The sequence below is a fragment of the Sapajus apella genome, unplaced genomic scaffold (assembly GCF_009761245.1).
Source record: "Sapajus apella isolate SASKATOON/1434 unplaced genomic scaffold, GSC_monkey_1.0 scaffold99, whole genome shotgun sequence".
In the NCBI taxonomy this organism is placed as follows: Eukaryota; Metazoa; Chordata; class Mammalia; order Primates; family Cebidae; genus Sapajus; species Sapajus apella.
In genome coordinates this window covers 4,777,683-4,792,116 of record NW_022437039.1, presented here as the reverse complement: position 1 = coordinate 4,792,116, position 14,434 = coordinate 4,777,683, and the positions used below count along the sequence as shown (strand labels likewise).

General features: G+C 38.4%; 1 protein-coding gene across 1 annotated transcript in view; it reads right to left on the bottom strand.

Moving 5' to 3' along the window:
• The window catches only part of RBFOX1 (RNA binding fox-1 homolog 1), a 2,532,432-nt gene that overhangs the window by 22,108 nt on the left and 2,495,890 nt on the right, over positions 1 to 14,434 (bottom strand).

The following is a 14,434-nucleotide window of genomic DNA, read 5'->3' as shown; positions in this document are numbered from 1 at the left end:
CATGGTCTCTTTATGATCACTAAGTTTCAGAACAAAAGGGACTATTCCCTTTGACAACTTGCCCTCTTCAAAAGAGTTGGTTTAGATTACTTCTATGAAGTCACATCTACCTCAAAGCAAAAAGAGCTCTCTGTAATAGTGATATTTAAAAGAATATGCCATGGACTCTGCAGCAATGCCAAAAGGAGTTAATGGCTACCAGTTTTTTATTTTTTTCATGTATCCGTTCTGTACTATTTGGTTTTTTAATCCACATAATCCCATTACATCCCAGAAAGGTCACCCTAATGTGTCAGAAAAGTGCCTTTCTGTAGAGTTCATTAATTCTAAGAATTCAATTGGTGTGATTACTACTTCCCTTGAACTATGTTTTCATCAGTTGATAAGTGCAATTAACAGGAAATGTCTGTAAAATCAGAGATTGGCCCTGGGTGGCCCACATGTCAGGCCAAACAGAAGAATTCTGGTAGAGCTCTAGGGGGAGATGTCATGTAGGTGTCTATATCCACTGTGTTATGTCATTTTAAATATAGCTGTTGCTCTCGCCTTGAACTTTAAGACATTATTGATTTAGAGGACCCATAGATGGATCATCTGACCTTCTCTTAAGCCATTTGCCCCAAATGACCAGAGACATATGATCAAAGAGACGAATGTCTCTGCTACATCCAAACAAATTAAGGAAAAATTAAAAGATCAGAACAATGTAGGTGTATTCTCAACAGGGGTGCTACCTCTTAGGGGAAGGCTGGTGCCAGGGTCTTTTTATGCAAATCCTAGTGTGCTGTTTTCTCTCAAGATAGACTCATGGATTTAAACTTCAAAATGTACCTGATTTTCCACAAACTGGTCCGTTCCTTAGTTGTAGTTTGATAAAGCAAGTCTGGCTGAGTCGTTATCAACCGTGGCTGCACATTGTCAACAATTGGTGCACTTCTAAAAATTTCTGGTTACCAGGCTACACTTAAGACCAATTAAATGGCAACCTCTGAAACTGGGTCTTGGGCATCAGCAATTTTTAAATACTTTTAAATGATTCTGATGTGCTAATGTTCTTTCTCTGAAAACCACTTGCTGAGTTGAATGGTCCTCACCTTGGCTGTTCCTTAGATTCACAGATTAAAAGAGTGCCAGTGATGGGACCCGCTCTTGTGAATTCTGCTTTAAGTGATCAGGGGCAGGGTCTGGAAAGCAGTTCACAAAATGTTCTGTAGATGCCTCTAATACGTGGCCACAGCTGAGAATCAGTGGTATGGCACCAAGGCAGAGTGACTCAAGGAAGTTGATTGAAGGAAGGGATTCAAGGGAGTCGAATCACTGAATCTTTTCCAACTTTTGTTTCTATTTTTGCAACTTCTATTTGGCCATGATGCTTGCCTCTGGAGCAACCCAGCTACTTAGGTTTTGGACAGTGCAACCACAGAAACCTGGTAAAGTCCAAGAAAGGGTACTTCTAGTTTCTAGATGCCTCTTAAGAGGGTTGACTTTAAATCTCAGCCTGAAAGAGAAACGAAACTGCCCTACAGTGGTCCTGTCATCGTCTTAATACTTGAGTTCTTACTTGTTCTTCTTACTGGACCATTTCTTAGGGATTTACTCACGATCGCCTTTGCTTGAGTTTTTCCATTTTTCCCTCCAGTCTGCCTCTAATTTTGTCTTTATCCATTCTGTCATCCAAAACCCCTTCCTATATTCTACCTCTCCTTCTCCAAAATTTCTCAACCTTCCCTGAAGATAAGAATTGCGTAGAATGTTCAATAAAAGTATAGATTCTTGGGTTTCCACTCTGACTACCTGAATCAGAATTTCCAGGAGAGGGGTCTGGTAATCTATACACTTATTAAGAACCCAGGCGTACCTGCTGATCAGCTCAACGCGGGCACCATTTTCACTGTGCTACAGGTAGTAGGTGCTCCTGTAAGGGAATCACGCCTCCTGCTACTTCTTACCTTGAAGTTTGGGCAACTTTGCTGAGAAATCTGCAAGTTTATTCCCATTTTCATTTCAAAGCTCACCTGTTCCAGGAAGAGTGTTTTGAATTGGGAAGGCTTGTGGGTAGAGGAGAGGAAGGATGACTAATTGATGAAAAATGATGAAATGGCCAAATGGAGTTTAAAGGAGAAGGCTGTGTTTGTCTTGGCTCATGGGAATGTTGACTGCAAAGGCTACTTACCTAACACTTATCTAGGACTTCAGGTTGCCAAGTGTATACCTATGTATTTAATTTTTCTTATAACCCCTCTTTTTATCTTTGTAGATGAGGAAACTGAGGTATGGAAAAGTTACATGATGTGAGGAAGCTGTTAAGTGGTACAGGTGAAACCCGAACACAGTTGGCTTTGGGTCAAGACCCAAGCTTTTACTTTGTAAGGTTCTGGTTGGGAGTACTCATATAGGGGGTATTTAATCAGCAGTGGTGTGTGATATCTCCGTGGAGTAACTTCTTAATATTCTGAATCTTCAGTTCCTCAGAAGTAAAATATTTGAATTCCTCTTTGAGTATAATTCAGAGAACTAAAAATATATTCTGCTCTAACAATAATTTGATGACGAAATGGCATATACCATGATCTTTCTCTTTTCACTCTTATGTCACCAGGCTATTCTTTTAAGATGGTTTTTGTAGACCAACTGTCTAGATTCTATCTGTCTGCCTCAGCTGGTGGTACATTTAAATTAGTCCTGTGGATTGCCACAAATCCCCCTCATAGCCCACTTTTTTCCTTAGACTAACTCTCATCTCTTTGCAGTATTCCTTGCTCTGAAAAACTACTCATGGCTAAGTTCTGAGTCAAATTAAAATGGTAGCCAGCCCATGTTGCTGGGGGGGCAAGATAGTTGCAGAATAAACTTTTGGTGCAGGCAGGTGGGACGTGAATGTTCTCCATATTGAATAATAAGGGTTTTAAGTTGTATTGATAAAGAATCTGGTCACCTCTCATTCTTTGGCTTCTTAATTCTGTTACATTGCTATTGTTACATAGAACTCAGGATGGATATCACTCATGGCAACATTCTTCTTGTATCCAATGCTATGAATATCAACTCACTCTCAGACACACACATACACACACAAAGTATTTACAACCTTCCAAGGATGTCTGCTAGGCAATCCCTACACCTGAGAAGTTGGTCTTCTGGCCTGGTAGGTGGCAGCCAAGATGCCCCAAGATGATAGAGGCACAAAGTCCAACTCCACCTGTAGGTACTAGGATATCTGTTGTTTATAAGGCAGAGGTTCTTAACCCTGACTGCCCAGCCAATACTTTTTAAATAAAAAATATTCAGCTAGGATTGTTTTTTAAATAAAATACCAATGACCAGGCCCATACCCCAGTCATTTAAGTTTAGCATCTTTCAGAGTGGTTCCCATGCACAAATATGCCTGAAAAACCCCTGGGGGTGATTCTCGTCTGTCAACCAGCATGAAGAACTCATATCTCACTGTATGAATACCTCTCAGCATATGTACCTTGCCTCTGTGGGAAACAGAATTGTCTTCTGGGTTTAAACTAAATTGCACTAGTGTTGATCTTGACATTTTATATGTAACATTTTAATTGCGAATTATATTCCAATCATAGTAGTTACTAATTGTTTTATCATGCTTACCAGGATGCTTCCTTTTTCACATACAAAATTAAGGTGGAAATTCACAATAATCAGTTTATCTTTGTTCATCTTAAAGTTGCTAGAAGTGCCATATGGAACTCAGCTGAGTTTTCTGAATATTAAACAATATGCAGATCTGATGCACCTACTAAAATTCTTATTGCCGACCTTATCAAATAGTTTACTCACATTCATTAATTCAATCCTTAGATTGTAAATGAGGGGCTTGCCACATATCAGCTACTGAGCCAAGTCTAAGGGATCTGATGCGCATAGCCTCTTAATCATTGGAGTATCTTGGACTTGCCTGTCTGGAAGCTCATGATCTAATTTACATTTGTTTTATTGTTGAGAAAGGAAGGTTGCTTGCAATCGGTATTTTGCCTCCTTCCCACATCCAATACTAATACTCTGCTCCGGAATGGTACAAATCCCATTCAGATTCACATATTTTTTTTTTACCTGCCCTGTTACATTTATTCATATTTTAGTATTGTGTCATATGTGCTTCAATACACTGTGGCAAATTGTAGAAAGAGACAGGGTATGCACAGACATGTAACCAGATTGATTATAGAAAGCTTTCAAAGGTTCTACACCTATCCCTTTTTGAAAGGGAGAACATATGAAAGTGTACTTAAAAACATTTCATTCAGACACAGTTCCTATTGCTAACATTATACACATAAAGAAGTTTAAACAGAAAGGAGATAAAGGGCAATGAATCTCTCCCCAGTTTGGATATTCTACCAAAAAGAAACTCAAAAAACTGAGTCTTGGAAATTGAAACCCAAGAGCATCTCCATTACATGGAGACCTTGAGAACAGTTGACTTCTATCATTTTACTTCCTCCAACATTTAAATTCTCCCAGTTCCCACTGAACTTCTTGTCTAGGCTCTGGTGAACCGAAAGCAACCATGAATGTGGAAACCATGCCTTGTTGCATGCAAGCTGTATTCCATTAGAAAATTCACTTCACTTTTCTGGGCCTCAGTTTCTTTACTTGGAAAAATTGAGATATAAAAATAGTAAATGCCCTTCCTGGACCCTTTGTGCAGGTTGAATGAGAAATGAATGTGATATCATTTTTTTTTGGTCGAAAATACTAGCTTTTTTTTTTTTTTTTTTTGACTCACAAGGGAAAGTCTATTGCTCTCTCCACCCAAAGAAGAGGGCAGGCAATTGGTTTTACAAAAATCCAAGGGAGTGATAGTTAGAAGGCTGCATTTATACTGGGAGACTGGCCATTTCTTCTACAAAGCAAATGCAGGCGTGGTGGCTTAAGTTGCTCCATGGGCAGAAAAGATCATGAATATCCAAGGCACAGGGTGTGAACAAGGAAGATAAGATATTTGATCTCATGGTTCCCAATTTTTTCCCCAACTTATTGTGATGTATCTATGGTGGAAGTCAAGATTTAAAAATGAAAACCAAGAACAAATATATTGGGTCAAAAAGTATTCTAACTTTTAAAAGCCAATCCCACAGGAAACTTCTTGTTTTTTTTGCACGGGAAGAAGGCACAATACTCCACAGTCCAAAGCTGCTGCTGCTGCTACCCTGAGTGCTACTAAGTGACAGGATATCTTAGGGGGGCTTTCTGTTGATGACACCAACTAATTCTCACAACACCCCAGCGAAGCAATGATCATCCTTTAAGCCCACTTTATAGATGAGGCAGTTGAAGGTCAAATAGCTTCAGTGTTAGCCTGCCCAAATTATCTCATGTAAATAAACTCGGAGATTCTGACCCAGGTGTCAATCTCCACCTGTTCTCACATCCTGTATATCAACAGCAATGATTTGCTAGCATATTTCTATATCAGAGCTGGTCCAATGAGTACAGAAGATCCTGTTTCTATTCCTGTCACAGCCACCTGTAAGTCCTGGGATGCTAAGCAAGACACAGGTTCCCAGTAGGTTAGTGTTACAGTGTATCTTACAGATTAACTAGACTAAAAATAATCTTGGACTTTAAAGTGCATTTAATTTAATGTACTTGCTCTTGCTTCTATATATTCACTGTAAATACTAGCATACTTTCTAAAATGTCTGTCAATCTGAAACCGAGTTACTGATCACATTTGCACCACCTCTTTCAGTTTATAAAGTAATGTTCACCTGCTTCATCTCTGTTTCTAATTAGTACCATGTTTTCCACTTAGCATAGGAAAAAACTGAGCATCTATAAAGTTAAATCAGTTGAAACTTTTTCAGGTACTTCTTATATTAGTGTGAATCTATTATGTAATTAATGACGTGATGTTAGCATAAATAACTGTTTATGGTCATGGATCTTTTGGGGTAAAGAAAGAATTAACTGTGGTCCTGGGCCAGGTGAGGGAAGAAGTCACAGTGGAGTTGATGGGATGCCCAACTGTTGATAGCTTACTTTCTCATTGAAGAAGGGAGAGTACAAAGGCAATGGTAACCAATTTTCAAAGACACATGCTCTTAAATTTTGCAAGGTTTGTGGCGGGAGAACTGTCGGTCAACATTATTACATATCTGGGTAGAATAGAAGCTTGTTTTCTAAAGTGGGGCTTCTCAAACTTCACACCAGTCATTCTGGAACCTTGAAAGTACAGGTTCTGGTTCAGCAGGGTGGGGTGGCATTTGGGATTCTACGGTCTCACAAGCTCCTGGTGAGGCCATTGGTATTGGTCTGCAAACTACACTTTACGTAGAAAGACTCTGCAGGCTTTTTAGATGATCCACTCAAATCTTGAAATTTCAAAAGAGAATAAGTTAATCTCTTTTTTTTTCTGTTTGTTCATTTTGTAAATTTGGGAGACAGAAATAAAAGGAAACAAAAATAGCAGAGGAGCTGGTATTGCCCAGGAAGAATTAGGAAAGCGCCTCCTCTCCCTCTACTTGGACTCATGCTCTGCTGAGTAGTAGCAGTCCAGAAACGTTCTAACGAGGAAGAAATGGTGGAAAAAACAAGTTCTTCATCTCCTAATGCATTCTAAAATTTTAAATTACAGAATTTGAATCATGAAAGGAGATAAGAATTTGAGAGGATGCTAGAAGCATCTAACAGTCATATGGTTTTTTTTTTTCTTTAATTTCCAGGTCCCCAAAAGCCATGAGAACCACTGTGTCAGCTTATTAGACATGTGGCATAGTTCTATAATCAGGCCAAAGTATTTCCATCTAAATGACTGGGATAAATAAGAAAAGAATATTTGGCTTTGACTGTTTCAGTTCTCAGAAATCTGTTAATCTATTTGAACAGTCACATATCATAAGGCAGCAAGAATTAGCTTGGGAAGAAAAGTGACTAGTGACTTTTTATAGGGATTCTTCCGAGTTTTTGCCCCACAGACTCCCATCCCCTCAAATTCCAATGGGGGTGCCCCTATTCTAAATGTTTTGTATGTTACATATGAAATGCATTACGGTTTTGAGGAGCATCTAATTCCAGAGGAACCAAACGTTGTAATTTACCCTAAGGAGGAAATAAGTCATTTCTGTCCAGTGACTGCTTACATTTATGTACTACATACAAATGTGGAAAAAAATTAGAGGCCATATTGAAATAGAAATCGATTCTTCTGGAAAAGAATTCAACTTGTGATCATAAGTACAGAGTCAGAATTTGCTTTGATAACATAAAAGGAAATATTAGATATTTTTAATGAAAAATTCCATCTTGATAGTATACTATCCATAGTATACTACCTAGTGACACAAAAAAACAAGGCAACCAAGTGGAGGGGTTTAATGTTTACTTCCCCATCCACAAATGCTTCATGAGCTAACATTCTATGTTCTGCTTTACTGGATGACTGTCTTAGGGAAAGTAAGTTTCTTTTGTTTTGTTTTGTTTTAATAGAAATGGCTCATCGACAGGGTTTTGGGTGTATATTCTCAACAGACCTACAACTGGAAAGCATTAGGCTTTCCCAACCTGCCTCTAAACCGTCACGCCTGAAGGGCCCCGATGCTGCTGCTGCTACTGCTGAAAAGATAGGCTTTACTTGCTTTTTTTGTGGCCTATCAAGTCAATGGTCTGTGACCTAAAAAGTGTGTAATTAGGCCATGACATGACCAAAGGAGTTGTTACACCTTGTCTCGTCACTGCAAAAGTGTCTACCCATGTGGCTGTGACAGCTATGGTCTGTTGGGCTTGAAAATTCCTTTAATCTCTCCCCAACTCCTTGTTGGTCCAGTCTGTTGGCTATTACAGGATTGGTTCTTTTTAAAAACGGATTCAATTACATATTCATCCAGTAGTGCATAACAGTTGTTATGAAGCCATTATAGATCATGGACCAAAGGCAATTACTTCTTGGGAGAAAAACTTGAGCACTTTCTGTTTTAACAGACACGTGTGGATGATTTCTATAAGCTAAAAATGAGACGAACTTGGCAAATATGTCCATCAGTTACAGCCATCTTACTTTTCAGTCCTGAAAGCTTGGCATCCATAAACCCAATTTTCAAGCATTACAGTGGCTCTACCATCAAAAGCTGAGCTGTACCTTCCCTTCCTCACTATTTCAGAGTCATCTCCATTGTTATCAAATGAAATTAGTGACAGTCTACAGAGCAGATCAGGAGAAAATAGAATTTTCTTAGTTATCCTAATATTTCTGGAGAATATACAATCCAAATCCCTTTAGGGGGAGCACTGTTTTATATATATAACAGTGTTTATATATATCTGTGTGTGTGTGTGTGTGTGTGTGTGTGTGTGTATCTGTATATCTATCTATCTCTATATCTCTATATCTATATATATGTGTGTGTCACAAGTATTAAAGTTATTCGGCATGTGTCCTTTGTAATAGGACTCTCACAGGCAAAGTGCACGTGTTTCTACTTAGCTGCCCTAAAGCTGTCTAGGACAACTGGTTTCACTTTCTCTTCCTGAGGAGTGCCTGAATCAGCAAGAAAAACAAAACAAAGAAACCCAAAACAACAAAAAAATGGATCTGTTAGGAAAGTAAACTTCAAATGAACAAGAAAGTATCTACAATTATATATACATATACTTTCTTGTTTTAATTAAAACCTGGACATGCTTTTCTAGACATGGGGGCACCCGAGGATATAAAGGCATGAGTCACTCATTTCTGCTACATTCTTATTACAACTGGACAGATTATTATTTTTTTAATTAAAGAACCCAAGAGAGCTCATCAGGATGAGTAAAAACAAAAAACATTTTAAAAAACAAAAACCAAGAACAACTTCTTCAAAGCACCATCAAAAACGGGACAGAGGTATGACTTTGGCTTATTGCCATGCATTAATTCCACAGCCTAGACTCAAACTCGTAAGTGGCTTCTCCCCTGCCTCTGGGTCTGTATCTCAACTGGGGAAATGGCATGGGAAACTCTTCGATCCCCTCTGAACTTCCACAAACTCCACCCTCAGTTCCTCATTGATCTGAGTATACCATCTCTGGCATTGCCATGTTTTATAATGCTCTCACTATATTTTTACAACAGACTTCTCAAAAAAGACTGCAAATGTAAATAAAATATGATAGGGAGCCTAGCATAACGTTGCCAATTCTTACTATGCCAAGTAAGAACATGAACAACAAAACTGGATGTCTAAAACAACCATTTGCTATTGTTCTAATTTTATAAATAAAATCTTTTTTTCACAGCATGTGAAAGAAAGAATGCCTATTTCCCAGAAAAGAGAGTTGACAGCCACATTACATTGCTGATGTTCTTCTGTCCTGATAAACCAGTAAATATGCCAATAAGGCAGTTGCCAAGTCTTGAAGTGGCCTTGGGAGATGCTGCTTTCAATACGGCACTAGAATAAGATTTTGAGATCGCTCCTTGCCACACATCACAAAGAATAGGAACAAGGGCTGCTACTGGCGTTTACCTGGAAATACTTTGAATCCTCATTAGACTTGGTTCAGATAAGAGGACTGGGGAAAACAAGGCATGTATGCTTTGTACCTTTACTTTTATTAAGGGTTCCAAATTATCCACAGGTTAAACTTTCCATATTCTACTCCATGGCCAAAAAAAAAAAAAAAAAGACAGAAGATAATGTCTGTAAATCACAACATCTTTTAAAAAAATTAAACTTGCTACAAAAATAAGCCCTTAATTGATAAATTTTCTATTCGGGATGCTCATCTACTTTATATGTTGACAATCACTTAATTTTTAGTAGGTATCATCGGATAAGGACTCCAAATAGAATATCATTGTTAATGTACCTATTCCCCTATTTTCATGACAGTATTTCTTTACTTAATCTGAGGCCAGGAAATAAAGTTCTACAATAGACAGGAAGTAGCCTGCACTAATGGAAATCAACTCAAATCCTTTTACTGTTTTAGTTCAGCTTGAGCTAAGATTGTCCATAAAGCTTTAGTCCTATCTCCTGTATTTAGCTTATGATGAAATATTAGAGGACAGAAAGATGGTCCCTTCCTTGCTGCTTTTCCTTTTCCCATTCACCCACCTATGCATCTATTTAACATCTTTACCCATCTACCCATCCTTCAACCCATCTATGTATGTATAAGCAAGTATATATGTATCGAGCTCTGTCACTTAAATAATTTTAAAATGAAAGATCAAATCCTCTATGAACCCAAAGATATGCCTACTTATCCTTACTAGGTTCTAAGAAACACCAATCTGTCTCTAAAAGAACCTTTCATTAATAGGTTATGAATGTCACATGTAACTGATGTTTTCTAGCCTGTAGTTTGTGACCACTTGAAATTAACAAGACCTGATCTCTTTGTATTAAGATTTACCTGAGTACACTTATGAGTTCCTTGTGAGGCCCCAAGGCACAAGTGAGTGTGGATGTACACGTTTGTGCAGAGAGCAAGATAACATGGCATTTTATTTGGATTTGTATTGAGTTTTATAAGACTTACATTGATATGTAAATATTTTATACATACTACAATAGAGCCAATGTGTCATTTTTGTCACACAAAAGTAGCAATTTCTAGCTCTACATTAGCAGTAAAACTTGAAGGTCTCAAAAACCAAAGAGCTATTCATTAAAACCAACAAAATTCTGTTGCTTGCAGTCTCTAGCTCAGTTTAGAGATACCTGTGTGGCCTGGTGGTACAATTATATCAAAAGCTTCTTAGCTTTCATGGATCTTTACAAGAAATGCATGTTGTGTGTGAAAGAAATGGCCCCTGATAACTATCAGTGTAATCGGATTGTGATGAAATCTGAGTGAGTAAACTCTGTATTGCTTTCATCTCTAGTTAGTCTGCATCTAGCTACTTTCTGCCCTGACGTGGAGGGACGTTTTCATGCACTGATCATCAGGAAATGTTAGAGCATTAGCAAGCAGGACAAGCATGACAAATGTCTGTCTTTCTGGGGAGATAACATTTTCATCAAAGCTATGTACACATCATATTTTCCCAAATATTTGTGGCACAGTTCATCAAACAGGGTATCTTCCCCCGCTCCCCACCTCCCAGTTCGGCTGCTTCAAGATGCAACGACCACCAAGTCATAATACACAAAGAAACCATGAGCCAATCAAGAAAGAGAAGCCTGCCCCCAGGCTTAATTCAGGCAAGCCATTCATCAAGCTGATGTGATGGACCTGTCCAATCCAGAACATATCACAGACACATCAGCAACACCAAGTGGCATGCAATGACCGGATGACCAAAGGCCCCTCTGCCATGCTTCGATTGGTTCAAGCTCAGGAAATGCTCTCCTTTGAGAGTTCAGACAGTTGGCTTTGCATAAATCAAAGTGAGATTAGAAACAAAGATTTGGTGAGGTCAAGTGATTACCAAATGTTTCCTAAATGCCAAGAAAAGAGGTTCACCTATTCCCATTAAATTTGTCAATGAGACTAGAAAATTATCTAGTCCAGTCAGGTCTTTTTCTTTTGGGAAAATCTCTGCCCACACCAGATGGTCTTCATTCTGGAGGTCAACATTCAGAGCCTCTCAGGTTGCTCCAAGATAATCAGCATGTGATCATTTAACCAAGAAGATGATGGGCAGGGACTTACAAGGTGCCCATTAAGGACCTTCTGGACAGTCCTGAGGTTACTGGAGTTCAATATTTTTCAAAGGTCCCTGAATCTTTGATTTGATGGGGGCTTAATTTGTGCTGATAAAAGCTAAAATCCTACCAACTGGGGACATGAAACTTCTTTTGCTTTTAAGATGTCTGATGAGTGAATCTGATGATTACAGGGAAAGTTTGTTGCTGTTTCTCTTTTGATCAACTGGCAACCAGTGAGCATTACCAAAACGTTCTCAGTGCCTGCTGATTTTACTTCCTATTTTGAAGAAGTTTCTTTGTGTTAAGTTTTTGTTTGTTGTTCTGCCTGCCTCCTAGAGAAGAGGAACTAAGATTCTATCACGACTGATGCTATACAGTGATGATATAAAAATCATTGGTTACACTATTGCTTTTTCTGAGATAAATTCTAGGTATCGGGCATTTTAAGATTGAAAGCTATTCTGATAATTTCACATTTTCCCCTAAATGTGTCTTCTATAAAACAGTATTCCTTCTCAATACCCGCTTATTAAGAATAAAAGGAAGTAGCACCATTTAATAGCGACATTTAAAAAAAATTAGTAATACAACTTGAAAGATTGTCTTTTGTCTATTAACTTATTACTAAATTTACTTCCATGAGTAATTCCATATGTGGCAAGTGTCTTGCTTATGATAAAGTTAAATAGGGATAGTTATCAATTTCCACAGCAACCCAAAAGCCCCAATGTGCAAATTTCTCTAATGAACAAGAGGGAAATTAAATGGACAAAAGTATAGTTAGTTGGTTTCTTAAGCAACCTACAGCTCTAAAGTAGGGATCGCAGTTATTATAGATTCACCAATCCAAGAACAAGGGCAATCTTTCAGTGGGACATACTGCCAATGAGAAATCTGAATAATATCAAAATAACATTTTACACATATGGTGCTCCAAAATGCAGAAATAACAAAATTAATTTTTAGATGAATGCAAGTAGAGATGGCCAGATTCTCAGGTAATTCTAATAGTATTAAACAGTTTATTTTTTTAAATGTTGAGATCAGTCTTAGTGAAAGGAGGCAATTTAAATTATATCTTTGTAATTAACCTTTTTTTCCCTCAACTTGGGATGGATGCATTTATACTGAAAAGCAAGATAAATATTCAAAGAAATCCGTTTTTAAGATTTTTATAATTATACAGCAGGCTAAAGTTACTATGATTATAATTATACAAAGTGGGCGTTTGAGAGTTTAGCATCTAGAGATATTTTCATAAAAAATAATTAAGGGTTGCAGCTGAACCACACATTACAATTGATAGTTTTGTGACTCTTCAGTGAAGAATTTAATAACATTGAGCCTTTTCGTTTCTGGAATGATCTTGAGTAGTTGAAGATTGTCATCGTTTTTATTAGCCTTACTGATCCTCTCCATTAATCCAGTGTCAAAGTGGGTTGAAGATGGCAACTTACTTGAAACACATTTTTTGCATCTTGGCAACTGATAACTGGGTAAATGGATTATTTATTTAGAACCTTGTCTTGACAATTGTCTGGATTTCTCTGAAGGCTCCCTACAGCCTTGAGAACTTGTTACGGCTGCTCATAAGAAAGTAACACCTGCATAGAACCAGACAGCAAATTTCAACTCCATCTTGCCAAAGAGCCATTTGTTATAAGTGTATGCATGGGGTTTTCAAAGTGCAGCTTTTAGAGTTCAGGGATGTATTCTGCTTTATTATATTGCAAGAATTCTGTAGCTACAATTAGCTAACAACACATCTCGTGAGAAATGGAATGGAACTGCAGAGAAAGCACACCACAGCAAACCGAGGTAGGAACTACATCACAACAGGCCGGGTAGGAGGACCAGAGGCTGCTGACACTTCCCATTTGGCAGTCAAATACATCGCCTGCTTACCTGTCTGACCCAGCATGCCCCAGCCACACATGCAAATTGTTACCATTGTTTTATTCATGAAACATATCTTTAAAAGAAAGGAGTCATTACCAAAATAAGCACCCTCAATGACATTTGTGCATGCACAGCATCTGGACATTCACATTTACGTCCTCGGAAAACAGAGCCAAGAAGTTGCATTCAATATGAAAACACACACTTTCCTTTGCTTTTTCAAGGCAACCATACTAAAATAGCTACGGCTGGCTGTTTCAGGAACCAACTCCTCTGTTAAGCCTGGGTAATAGAAAACCCTCATTTCTGCCCCACCCCGCCCCACACCCCACCCATCCATTCTGTCCTCTCCATTTCTCAAACACACTGTGCTCCTTCCATTGCCTGCCTTAACAAGAGGTGTGCATCACAAATAAAAGTTGACTTAGGTTTGTAGGACTGGACCCTGGGCATTGCCAGAAAGAATGAATCTCCTTATAAATGTCAGGGACACTCCCCCTCTCCTTTATTTTGAATTTTAAAAATGCAGTGGAGGGAATCATTTATTGGGTATAAAACCTTGTAAAAATGGAAATAAGGGACTTGAAGTGGAGGTAACCTGTAGGATCATGGTCTATTTTTCTTCCTGTGAGTTAGATGAAACCATGGTCTTACATAAGAAGGTTGTACAGAGTGTGTGTTTGTGTGTGTGTGCATGAACAAGGTGTGTTCACAGGGATTCAGAGATGTGAAAAACTACATAGGGACCAAGGCTATCATTTTCTTTCTGTTTGAGCAGAGAGGGTGAGTAATTGAGAATGGGCTTAAGCATTTGTCTTCTCTCTATGGGGCCTTGTGGTGACCTTTACCACGGGACCTAACTTTCGGGGTGCTACCTCCCCCAGCAGTCATGCAGTTTCACCAAAACCATACGAGAATCTCCTCTCCCATCAACTAAG